General features: G+C 49.9%; 1 protein-coding gene across 1 annotated transcript in view; it reads right to left on the bottom strand.

The window, feature by feature from the left end:
* LOC140457934 (tetraspanin-9-like) overlaps positions 1–4,595 on the bottom strand; it is a 201,496-nt gene extending 196,901 nt beyond the window's left edge. Inside the window, exon 1 of the mRNA XM_072551777.1 lies at positions 4,415–4,595. The gene's annotated coding sequence lies outside the window, so the exon portion shown is untranslated. The remainder of the gene's footprint in view (positions 1–4,414) is intronic.
* Positions 4,596–13,273: the final 8,678 nt, after the last annotated feature.

The raw sequence follows: 13,273 nt of genomic DNA, 5'->3' as shown, positions 1-13,273 counted from the left end.
GGTGCTGGGATCTCTCCCTCTCCCCCGGTTCCCGGTGCTGGGATCTCTCCCTCTCCCCCGGTTCCCGGTGCTGGGATCTCTCCCTCTCCCCCGGTTCCCGGTGCTGGGATCTCTCCCTCTCGATCCCCGGTTCCCGGTGCTGGGATCTCTCCCTCTCCCCCGGTTCCAGGTGCTGGGATCTCTCCCTCTCCCCCGGTTCCCGGTGCTGGGATCTCTCTCTCTCCCCCGGTTCTAGGTGCTGGGATCTCTCTCTTTCTCCCCCCGGATCCCTGTGCTGGGATCTCTCTCTCTCTCCCCCCGGATCCCTGTGCTGGGATCTCTCCCTCTCCCCCGGTTCCTGGTGCTGGGATCTCTCTCTCTCTCCCGGTTCCCGGTGCTGGGATCTCTCTCTCTCTCCCCCCAGTTCCCGGTGCTGGGATCTCTCTCTCTCACCCGGTTCCCGGTGCTGGGATCTCTCTCTCTCTCCCGGTTGCCGGTGCTGGGGATCTCTCTCTCTCTCCCCACGTTCCCGGTGCTGGGATCTCTCTCTCTCTCCCCCCGGTTCCCGGTGCTGGGATCTCTCTCTCTCACCCGGTTCCCGGTGCTGGGATCTCTCTCTCTCTCCCGGTTCCCGGTGCTGGGATCTCTCTCTCTCCCCCCGGTTCCCGGTGCTGGGATCTCTCTCTCTCACCCGATTCCCGGTGCTGGTATCTCTCTCTCTCTCCCAGTTCCCGGTGCTGGGGATCTCTCTCTCTCTCCCCACGTTCCCGGTGCTGGGATCTCTCTCTATCTCTCTCTCCCAGTTCCCGAGGCTGGAATCTCTCTCTCTCTCTCTCCCCTGGTTCCCGGTGCTGGGATCACTCTCTCTCTCTCTCCCCCGGTTCTAGGTGCTGGGATCTCTCTCTCTCTCCCCCCGGATCCCTGTGCTGGGATCTCTCTCTCTCTCCCCCCGGATCCCTGTGCTGGGATCACTCCCTCTCCCCCGGTTCCTGGTGCTGGGATCTCTCTCTCACTCCCGGTTCCCGGTGCTGGGATCTCTCTCTCTCTCCCCCCCGGTTCCCGGTGCTGGGATCTCTCTCTCTCTCCCCCCGGTTCCCGGTGCTGGGATCTCTCTCTCTCTCCCGGTGCTGGGATCTCTCTCTCTCTCCCCCCGGATCCCTGTGCTGGGATCTCTCTCTCTCTCCCGGTTCCCGGTGCTGGGATCTCTCTCTCCCGGTTCACGGTGCTGGGATCTCTCTCTCTCCCCCCAGTTCCCGGTGCTGGGATCTCTCTCTCTCACCCGGTTCCCGGTGCTGGGATCTCTCTCTCTCTCCCGGTTCCCGGTGCTGGGATCTCTCTCTCTCTCTCTCCCCCCGGTTCCCGGTGCTGGGATCTCTCTCTCTCACCCGGTTCCCGGTGCTGGGATCTCTCTCTCTCCCGGATCCCGGTGCTGGGGATCTCTCTCTCTCTCCCCCCGGTTCCAGGTGCTGGGATCTCTCTCTCCCCCAGGTTCCCAGTGCTGGGATCGCTCTCTCTCTCTCTCCCAGTTCCCGAGGCTGGAATCTCTCTCTCTCTCTCTCTCTCTCCCCTGGTTCCCGGTGCTGGGATATCTCTCTCTCTCTCTCTCCTCCCTGTTCCTGGTGCTGGGATCTTTCTCTCTCCCCTCCCTGTTCCCGGTGCTGGGATCTCTCTCTCCCACCGATTCCCGGTGCTGGGATCTCTCTCTCTCTCTCTCTCTCTCTCCTCCCTGTTCCCGGTGCTGGGATCTCTCTCTCCCACCGATTCCCAGTGCTGGGATCTCTCCCTCTCCCCCGGTTCCCGGTGCTGGGATCTCTCTCTCTCGATCCCCGGTCCCCGGTGCTGGGATCTCTCTCTCTCTCCCCCGGTTCCCGGTGCTGGGATCTCTCCCTCTCCCCCGGTTCCCGGTGCTGGGATCTCTCCCTCTCCCCCGGTTCCCGGTGCTGGGATCTCTCCCTCTCCCCCGGTTCTAGGTGCTGGGATCTCTCTCTCTCTCCCCCCGGTTCCCGGTGCTGGGATCTCTCTCTCTCTCCCCCGGTTCCCGGTGCTGGGATCTCTCTCTCCCGGTTCACGGTGCTGGGATCTCTCTCTCTCCCCCCAGTTCCCGGTGCTGGGATCTCTCTCTCTCTCCCCCAGGATCCCTGTGCTGGGATCTCTCTCTCTCTCCCGGTTCCCGGTGCTGGGATCTCTCTCTATCTCTCTCTCCCAGTTCCCGAGGCTGGAATCTCTCTCTCTCTCTCTCCCCTGGTTCCCGGTACTGGGATCTCTCTCTCTCTCCCCCCGGATCCCTGTGCTGGGATCTCTCTCTCTCTCCCCCCGGATCCCTGTGCTGGGATCACTCCCTCTCCCCCGGTTCCTGGTGCTGGGATCTCTCTCTCACTCCCGGTTCCCGGTGCTGGGATCTCTCTCTCTCTCCCCCCCGGTTCCCGGTGCTGGGATCTCTCTCTCTCTCCCCCCGGTTCCCGGTGCTGGGATCTCTCTCTCTCTCCCGGTTCCCGGTGCTGGGATCTCTCTCTCTCTCCCCCCGGATCCCTGTGCTGGGATCTCTCTCTCTCTCCCCCCCGGTTCCCGGTGCTGGGATCTCTCTCTCTCTCCCCCTGGTTCCCGGTGCTGGGATCTCTCTCTCTCTCCCGGTTCCCGGTGCTGGGATCTCTCTCTCTCTCCCCCCGGATCCCTGTGCTGGGATCTCTCTCTCTCTCCCGGTTCCCGGTGCTGGGATCTCTCTCTCCCGGTTCACGGTGCTGGGATCTCTCTCTCTCCCCCCAGTTCCCGGTGCTGGGATCTCTCTCTCTCACCCGGTTCCCGGTGCTGGGATCTCTCTCTCTCTCCCGGTTCCCGGTGCTGGGATCTCTCTCTCTCTCTCTCCCCCCGGTTCCCGGTGCTGGGATCTCTCTCTCTCACCCGGTTCCCGGTGCTGGGATCTCTCTCTCTCTCCCGGATCCCGGTGCTGGGGATCTCTCTCTCTCTCCCCCCGGTTCCAGGTGCTGGGATCTCTCTCTCCCCCAGGTTCCCAGTGCTGGGATCGCTCTCTCTCTCTCTCCCAGTTCCCGAGGCTGGAATCTCTCTCTCTCTCTCTCTCTCTCCCCTGGTTCCCGGTGCTGGGATATCTCTCTCTCTCTCTCCTCCCTGTTCCTGGTGCTGGGATCTTTCTCTCCCACCGATTCCCGGTGCTGGGATCTCTCTCTCCCACCGATTCCCAGTGCTGGGATCTCTCTCTCTCTCTCTCTCTCTCTCTCCTCCCTGTTCCCGGTGCTGGGATCTCTCTCTCCCACCGATTCCCAGTGCTGGGATCTCTCCCTCTCCCCCGGTTCCCGGTGCTGGGATCTCTCTCTCTCGATCCCCGGTCCCCGGTGCTGGGATCTCTCTCTCTCTCCCCCGGTTCCCGGTGCTGGGATCTCTCCCTCTCCCCCGGTTCCCGGTGCTGGGATCTCTCCCTCTCCCCCGGTTCCCGGTGCTGGGATCTCTCCCTCTCCCCCGGTTCTAGGTGCTGGGATCTCTCTCTCTCTCCCCCCGGTTCCCGGTGCTGGGATCTCTCTCTCTCTCCCGGTTCCCGGTGCTGGGATCTCTCTCTCTCTCCCCCAGGATCCCTGTGCTGGGATCTCTCTCTCTCTCCCGGTTCCCGGTGCTGGGATCTCTCTCTCCCGGTTCACGGTGCTGGGATCTCTCTCTCTCCCCCCAGTTCCCGGTGCTGGGATCTCTCTCTCTCTCTCCCCCCGGATCCCTGTGCTGGGATCTCTCTCTCTCTCCCAGTTCCCGGTGCTGGGATCTCTCTCTCCCGGTTCCCGGTGCTGGGATCTCTCTCTCTCTCCCCCGGTTCCCGGTGCTGGGATCTCTCTCTCTCTCCCCCGGTTCCCGGTGCTGGGACCTCTCTCTCTCGCCCGGTTCCCGGTGCTGGGATCTCTCTCCCCGGTTCCCGGTGCTGGGATCTCTCTCTCTCTCTCCCGGTTCCCGGTGCTGGGATCTCTCTCCCCGGTTCCCGGTGCTGGGATCTCTCTCTCTCCCCCGGTTCCCGGTGCTGGGATCTCTCTCTCTCTCCCGGTTCCCGGTGCTGGGACCTCTCTCTCTCTCTCCCGGTTCCCGGTGCTGGGATCTCTCTGTCTCTCCCCCGGTTCCCGGTGCTGGGACCTCTCTCTCTCTCCCGGTTTCATGTGCTGGGATCTCTCTCCCCGGTTCCCGGTGCTGGGATCTCTCTCTCTCTCTCCCGGTTCCCGGTGCTGGGATCTCTCTCTCCCGGTTCCCGGTGCTGGGACCTCTCTCTCTCTCCCGGTTTCATGTGCTGGGATCTCTCTCCCCGGTTCCCGGTGCTGGGATCTCTCTCTCTCTCCCCCCGGTTCCCGGTGCTGGGATCTCTCTCTCTCTCCCCCCGGTTCCCGGTGCTGGGATCTCTCTCCCCCCCGGTTCCCGGTTCCCGGATCCCGGGAGAAGTTACGGTTCTGACCTGATCCGGGCTCCGGCCGCCACTTTATTCCTTTCGCTTTTCCCTGGCGGAAATGGGAAGGAAAAGGGGGCGGAGGCCGGAGCAAGATCCGCTCCTGGAGCAGGACTCGATCCCTTCAAATCCGTTGAATGGGACTCGATCCCATCAAACCACATTGACTGGAGTCGATCTCATTAACTACCAGCGCGACTCCACCCGATCCGAACAGATCCCAACAGACTGGTCACCACTAGAGCCAATCCCATCAAATCCCAGGAACTGGACCCGACCCCAATTAAAATCCCAGGAACTGGACCCGATACCCGTTAAGATTCCCAGCAATAGGACCTGATCCCACTAAAACATCCCAGAATCAGTAACAGGACCCTATCAGTACAATCCCAGCATAGAGTCCTACAGCACTGAAAGAGACCCTTCTGCCCTACTCCTCTATGCCTACCAGATTTCCTCAACTGAACTAGTCCTATTTGATTGCGAGGGATCCAATTCCAATACAATTCCAGGAAAAGTGTCCAAACCCCACACATTGCCAGTAAATGGCACCCAATCTCAATATGAACCAGATCTGATCCCATTGCAATCACAGCAATGGATCCTGATCCCAATGCAATGCCTTTAAATCTGACCTATCCCAATCAAATCAAAGACAAAAATTGGAAGGAACTCGCTCCACTGATGCTGCCCACTGACCAGCCAGTTTCTTCAGCATTCCCTTGTCTTTGCTTCAGTTAGCTGGCATCAATTGTTTGGAAAATGCTGGAATCTATTAGCAAGGAAATCATAACAAGGCACAATGAAAACTAATGTCTGCTCAGACAGAGCCAACATGGCTTTATGAGACAGGATCAGTTTAAAAATGTTATTAAATTTTTCAAAGATATAATGAATAAGGGATTGCTAAAGCAGAGCCAGATTTCACATATTTAGATTTCCAAACAGCAGAATACGGGACCATGGATTTTGGGGACATGGTGGTGATGGTATTACAGATTACTCAGGGAATCTGAGTTACTATAGCAACGTACAGGTTAGGAGTAGTACCAGGAACATTCCTGCCTAATATAACACTTGACCTTGAAGTGTGTTTGAAGGATTTAGAAATCAGTATTCAGCCTGTTTGCCAAGTTATGAAGAGTTTCCTTAGACATCAAGACCTGGACTGGGACTCAAACTCCGATCTTCTTATGAGGGAAGGTTAGATAAGCGAGGCTTGTACCTGCAGTTCAGAAAAGGATATGTGCAACAATCAATGCCAGTCTGCACTGTGGAAATGCCAAGTAATGACCGTCCCCATCACCACTCACCATCCTGACTTGGAAATATGATTTGCAGATGATGGAGTTCCCATGTACCTGCTACCCTTTTTCAGGGTACAGTATATTCTGGAGCACAAGTCTTCAGGACTACACCTGGGCTTTTGCCAGTGCCACTGCCTTGTCAGTGCTCAGTGTCCGCAGTCCTTTCTTGATACCATGTGGAGTGAAACAAGTTGGCCAAAGACTGGCATCTGTGATGCCAGGGACCTCTGGAGGAGGCTAGGCTGGATCATCCATTCAGGAATGCTGGCTGAAGACTGTTGTGAACTCTTCAGCTTTATCTTGTGCACTTTCCCCTTCCCCCATCATTGAGGATGGGCTACTCACAAAGCCTCCTTCTCCAGCGCTTGGCGTTCGACAAGGTTCCCCATAGGAGACACGGTAGCAAGGTTAAATCTCACGGAATACAGGGAGAACTAGCCATTTGGATACAGAACTGGCTCAAAGGTAGAAGACAGAGGATGGTGGTGGAGGGTTGTTTTTCAGACTGGAGACCTGTGACCAGTGGATTGCCACAAGGATCGGTGCTGGATCCTCTACTTTTTATCATTTACATAAATGATTTGGATGTGAGCATAAGAGGTAGAATTAGTAAGTTTGCAGATGACACCAAAATTAGAGGTGTAGTGGACAGCGAAGAGGGTTACCTCAGATTACAACAGGATCTTGACCAGATGGGCCAATGGGCTGAGATGTGGCAGATGGAGTTTAATTCAGATAAATGCAAGGTGCTGAATATTGGGAAAGCAAATCTTAGCAGGACTTACACACTGAATGGTAAGGTCCTAGGGAGTGTTGCTGAACAAAGAGACCTTGGAGTGCAGGTTCATAGCTCCATGAAAGTGGAGTTGCAGGTAGATAGGATAGTGAAGAAGGCGTTTGGTATGCTTTCCTTTATTGGTAAGAGTATTGAGTACAGGAGTTGGGAGGTCATGTTGTGGCTGTACAGGACATTGGTTAGGCCACTGTTGGAATATTGCGTGGAATTCTGGTCTCCTGCCTATCGGAAAGATGTTGTGAAACTTGAAAGGGTTCAGAAAAGATTTACAAGGATGACACCAGGGTTGGAGGATTTGAGCTATAGGGAGAGGCTGAACAGGCTGGGGCTGTTTTCCCTGAAGCGTCGGAGGCTGAGGGGTGACCTTATAGAGGTTTACAAAATTATGAGGGGCATGGATAGGATAAATAGATAAAGTCTTTTCCCTGGGGTCGGAGAGTCCAGAACCAGAGGGCATAGTTTTAGGGTGAGAGGGGAAAGATATAGAAGGGACCTAAGGGGCAACTTTTTCACACAGAGGGTGGTACAGGTATGGAATGAGCTGCCAGAGGATGTGGTGGAGGCTGGTACAATTGCAACATTTAAGAGGTATTTGGATGGGTAAATGAGTAGGAAGGGTTTGGAGGGATATAGGCCGGGTGCTGGCAGGTGGGACTAGATAGGGTTGGGATATCTGGTCGGCACGGACGGGTTGGACCGAAGGGTCTGTTTCCATGCTGTACACCTCTATGACTCTATGTCCACTACAAGTCCCAACTGGATGAGATTTGATGATTTTCTTTAGGATCACAGCAATCTCCAGCATGGTATGCCTCCTATTTAGGATGCACATAATTCTGAGCTGCCAGGTTGATTTCTCATTTTCAGATACATCAGTGCTGTTCCTGGCAATGCCCTAGTGTTGATCCTCTGTCATGATGGTAATAGTAGAGAGGAGGTATGCAGGGCCTTGAGAGTAGAGACAGTGGTGCAATGCAATTCTGCTGCTGTTGATGTTCCGCAGTACTTCATGGAAGCCCAGTTTTGACCTGTTCCGTCTATTCTTAATGTATAGCACTCAGCAACGTGATAGCATCACTGGACCTAACTTTGGTGGGGTTTGGGTGTCCTCTGTGTGAAGGTGGGACTTGGTCTCCACAAAGATTGTGCAATGTTCTTCAATGTAAGAAATGCACAAACTGCTTCATCTACAGCAGGTGGATAGGTGGGGTCAAAATCAATGTGAAATGATCACTCAAATGATTTACAGAAAAACAACGTTGTATTGTTTTCAGATACTAATATCCAGTTAGATACAGAAGGTCAGAATACACTTTTCATTCTGTCTTGTGGCCATCACCAACAAGCCTTTTGCCCTACTTTCAGATAATAATTGGGGTGTGTCAGGAATCATTGATAGTTTGGACTGGGTAAAAGATGTCAGGCTTCTTTTCTGAAAGGATATGCATGAGTCGCTGGGGTTTCAATAACAAGTTGATGGCTTTGTGGTTAGTTTCAATGACAACAAATTTTCGTTTCTAGACATTTCATACTGAATTCAATTTCTCAGTCTGGACCCTGGTGGGATTTCAACTCGTGTTCTTTATGTCATTATTCTAATTATATAACCCATGTATATAGTACATTACCATATATAACCCATATATAAAGTACATTACCATATATAACCCATGTACACAGCACTTTACTGTATATAAACTATATATAAAGTACATTACCATATATAACCTATGTATATAGTACTTTACTGCAAATAATCCATATATAAAGTACATTACTATATATAACTAATTATATAGTACTTTACTATATATAATCCATATATCAATTACATTACCATATGTAACCCATGTATACAGTACTTTACTGTATATAACCTATATCTATATATATATATATGTGTGTATATATACATATTAGATTAGATTCCCCACAGTGTAGAAACAGGCCCTTTTGCCCAACACATCCACACCGACCCACCCAGACCCTTTCCTCTACATTCACCCCTGACTAATGCACCTAACACTACGGGCAATTTAGCACAGCCAATTCACCTAACCTGCACATCTTTGGACTATGGAAGGAAACTGGAACACCCGGGGTAAACCCACGCAGACACAGGGGGAGAACATGCAAACTCCACACAGACCATTGCCCAAGGTGGGATTTGAACCCGGATCCCTGCCACTGTGAGGCAGTAGTGCTAACCACTGAGCCACCGTGCATAAAGTACATTACTATATATAGCCCTATGATGTGGAGGTGACAGTGTTGGACTGGGGTGGACAAAGTCAGAAGTCACACGACACCAAGTTATAGTCCAAAGATTTATTTAAAATCACATAAGCTTTCAGAGTGCTGCTCCTTCGTCAGGTGCATATACAGTACATTACCACATATAGCCCACATATGCAGTACATTACCATATATCACTTATCTATACTATACATTACTGTATATAATTCATACTCTACTATACTTTATTCAAGTATCTATTCATCAAATTTGGTCTACACTTTTGGTGCTTCAGATCCAAACTGATGGCAAATTTCATTCTCCATGAGAAGCACTAATCTACAAGTCATAAAATAATTGCAGCGTCAGTGTAAAATGATGGCCCCCTTCCTCCAGCTGTCATGCCAAATGCAGTTATACTGTTAATTAAATGTCCAGCTTCCATTTCTCTTTCATAAATACCAAGCAAAAGCAGATCAAGTTGCATAACCAGTGTGAATTCCAAACTCCAATGGCAAGGGAACAGGGATAAAATGAAAACAGAAAGTGCTGCAAATATTCAGTGGGTCAGGCAGCACCTGTAGAGAGAAGAACAGTGTTAACGTTTCAAGTTGATGTTCTTTCCAAGGAAAAGCAAAAGCAAAATTACAAGTACATATATGTAGGAGAAATCTGAGGACTGCAGATGCTGGAATTCAGAGTCCAGAGTGTGTTGCTGGAAAAGCACAGCAGGTCAGGCAGCATCTGAGCAGCAGGAGAATTGATGTTTCAGGAATAAGCCCTTCATCAGGAATGGAAGCAGATGTGGTTGTGGTAGCGAGTCTGCTCCAGGACATGGCTGAAAGGCTTCAGGGCAGAGGAGGTGACCTTGGTGGTGAACTGAGAGAGAGAGACTCACTGAGATCCTTGTAGAGAGAGGAGGAGAACTTCTTCAAGGTAGGTATCCTTGAAAGAGGCTTTGCAGTGAGGTTATAATCAACGAGGAGAAAGCGAGGACTGCAGATGCTGGAGATCTGAGTCGACAGTGTGGTGCTGGAAAAACACAGCAGGTCAGGCTGCATCCGAGGAGCAGGAGAATCAACGTTTCGGGCATAAACCCTTCATCAGGAATGCCCGAAACTTTGATTCTCCTGCTCTTCGGGTGCTGCCTGACCTGCTGTGTTTTTCCAGCACCACACTCTCAACACTAGTACATATATGTATCAAAGTTTCCAAATCACACAAAACATTGCATTGATAAGCAGGAACATTAGAAGGATAATTTTGGTATTGTACATTTATCGTTCCAAACATAACTTTAAATCCAAGTGGTCAAACAGCTAGTTCTTCACAACAGCTACATTCTCTGCAGTGATACACAGTAGAATGACAAAATATTACATTTCAGAGAGATGATTTTACACAGAATATCTGCATAAATGTCTTTGTTCAACAAATAGAGACCAGGAAGTATATTCCAATCAGGGTAAAACCACTTGTGAGTAAACTTTTGGAACCTGTAATTCAAGATAAAATGATCCGGTTAATGAATGAACAAAATGACGGACAGCCTGAATGGATTGACAAATATAAGAGCAGGCGTAGGCCCCTTGTCTCCTTGAACCTTCTCCACCATTTCATTAATCTGAGTGCTTCAGATTCCTGCCTACACCCTGACGCCTTTCCTCTCCTGTTTATACATCCATCCCATCTTACATGATAGTCAAGGACTCTGCTTCCATCGCCTTTTGCAGAAGCGGATTTCCAAGACTCATCACCTTCTCAGAGGAAATAATTCTCCTCATCACTGTCTTCAATGATCTTTTATTTTTAAACTGTGACCCCTAGTTCACTCACAACAGGAAACATCCTTTCCACATCTGTCTGTCAAGATCCTTATAGATCTTAGTCTTTTTGCTGCTCTTTTAAACTCCAGCAGATGCTAACCTAGTCTGTAAATCTTTTCCTCAAAAGACAACTTGCCCATTCTATTTTGTAGGAGCAATTTACTGCAGATACTGGGATCTGAACTGAAAAGCCAAAATGCTGGGGATCACAGCAGATCAGGCAGTATTCATGGAGAGAGAGAGAGAAACCTAACATTTTGAATCCAGATGACTCTACATCAGGTGAAAAGTCATCTAGACTCGAAGCTACTTGGATGCTGCTTGAACTGCTGTGCTCTTCCAGCACCACTAATCCAGAATCTGGTTTCCAGCATCTGCAGTCATTGTTTTTACCTCGAATGTTAGTTTGGCTTTGTCTCCATTGATGCTGCCTGACCCATTGTGATCTCCAGCATTTTTTTGTTTTCAGTTCTTGCCCATTCCTTTCTTTAGACTAGGAAACCTTCCAACACAGCTACATCCCTCTTTTAATAAAAAGATTCCTTTCATATGCAGTAATCTAGATGTGATCTCGCCAATGTCCTGTGTTACTGAAGCATTCTGTCCTTACTCTTACATCCAATTCCTCTCACAATAAATAGTAGCATTCTATTAGTTTTCCTGACTACTTGCTACACTTACATGCATGTCATTTGACAATCCATGCACTAGGAACGTCTGTATCTCAGAGCTCTGCAATCCCACTGTTTAGATAATACACATATTTGTTCAAAACAAGACATTCCCTGAAAATGCAATGTACATTTTGAAAGGGGTGGTGCACTGGATGAAGAAAGTTAAGTTGACACAGTGTTTGTGTACTGTTAGACAGGAAATCTCAGGTGTGTGATCTAAAAAAGATTGGAGAAGTGTGTCTGCTTAACAACCTCATGTACTGTAAACTACAGTTCAAAGATTTGGAGCGGAAAAAAAATTAAAGAGCTCACTTCTGAGCTGGTAACACAAGATATTACAACATTTGAGCTTCCTGCCGAGACTGTTTGTGACTGCGAGGTGAAAGTCTATGAAAACTCTTCAATTCACTGAAACAAACAAGGCTGTATGATGCAGGTGAGACGTGCATTCCTGTTTGAAAGAAATTAGTTAAAAAGATAAACAGGGCACAAAGTATAAACAGCAAGCCCACCTTAGTGTTTTGAATAGGTGAGCAAAATATTAAGATTTGCACAGTGATTTATTTTGGTTTTACATTCATTGGTGAAAATTAGGTGAAAGTGAGAATGGGTCAGAGGAGCCTTTGTCAATATTAGTTGACAAAAAGTAGCCTGTGGTTTCTCTCCTCAGTCCTGTTTCCCTGTTCCAGCCGGTTTTTGACACGCTGGACCCACTTATTTGGTGTTGTCACATGGAGTCTTCAGCCATATTGAAAGTGATGTTAGCAGAGACTGAGGGACTTCTCAAGATAATTCTTGTCTTATAACATACGAGCTGTGTACATTCAGATTCAGCTCCATGTCTAGGACTAAAATAAAACAAAGAACTGTGGATGCTGGAGATCTGAAACAAAAACAAATACTGTTCAGCAGGTCTGGCTGCATCTATGGGGAGAGACCTAATGAAAGATCACCAGACTCGAGATGTTAACTCCTTTCTCTGCCCACACGTGCTACCAGCCCTGCTGGGTTTCACTAGCTATTTCTGTTTTTGTTTCATGTCTTGACTGTTGGTTGTCTCTTTATAGTCTCTTGATCACCATGTGACCATTCACACATCTTCCTTTGCACATTCTCAAAAGTTAACATAGAACATTACAGCGCAGTACAGGCCCTTCGGCCCTCAATGTTGCGCCGACCTGTGGAACCAATCTGAAGCCTATCTATCCTACACGACTCCATTTTCATCCATAAGTTTATTAACCCTTTAACCTACATTTCTCTCCTCTCAGTGTGGTCTGACAAACAAGGGCAGTCAGTACATGGCCCCTACCCACAGATCAGTACTCTCAACTGCAGGAGTTTCCATGTACAGTGAGGCAACAATGTCAGTCATAAACAGCAGTGACACAAAAGGGAGCTTTCGACTGATAATACTTGGAGTAGGACACTGAGGTGCAAGCAAGCGAAACTGGGCTGATGACAACATAGAGTCATAGAAATGTACAGCACAGAAACAGACCCTTCAGTCCAACCCGTCCATGCCGACCAGATATCACAACCCAATCTAGTCCCACCTGCCAGCACCTGGCCCATATCCCTCCAAACCCTTCCTATTCACATACCCAGCCAAATGTTTTTTAAATGTTGCAATTGTACCAACCTCCACCACATCCTCTGGCAGCTCATTCCATACACATACCACCCTCTGTGTGAAAAAGTTGCCCCTTAGGTCTCTTTTATATCTTTCCCCTCTCACCCTAAACCTATGCCCTCTAATTCTGGACTCCCTGACCCCAGGGAAAGACTTTGTCTATTTTTCCTGTTGATGCCCCTCAATTTTGTAAACCTCTATAAGGTCACCCCTCAGCCTCCAACGCTCCAAGGAAAACAGCCCCAGCCTATTCAGAGGAATAATCGAGTGCAGGGTGGAGGTATGGAGAATTACAGCTGGAGTACAGGGTTAGGCAGTTGCTACAACACTTTAGAGCTACATAGAGCATTTAAGACAGTGAAACTTACAAGGTGCTTCACAGGACTGTAAAATAAAA

This window comes from Chiloscyllium punctatum, chromosome 32, assembly GCF_047496795.1.
Source record: "Chiloscyllium punctatum isolate Juve2018m chromosome 32, sChiPun1.3, whole genome shotgun sequence".
In the NCBI taxonomy this organism is placed as follows: domain Eukaryota; kingdom Metazoa; phylum Chordata; class Chondrichthyes; order Orectolobiformes; family Hemiscylliidae; genus Chiloscyllium; species Chiloscyllium punctatum.
This window is presented reverse-complemented; position numbering and strand designations above follow the sequence as displayed.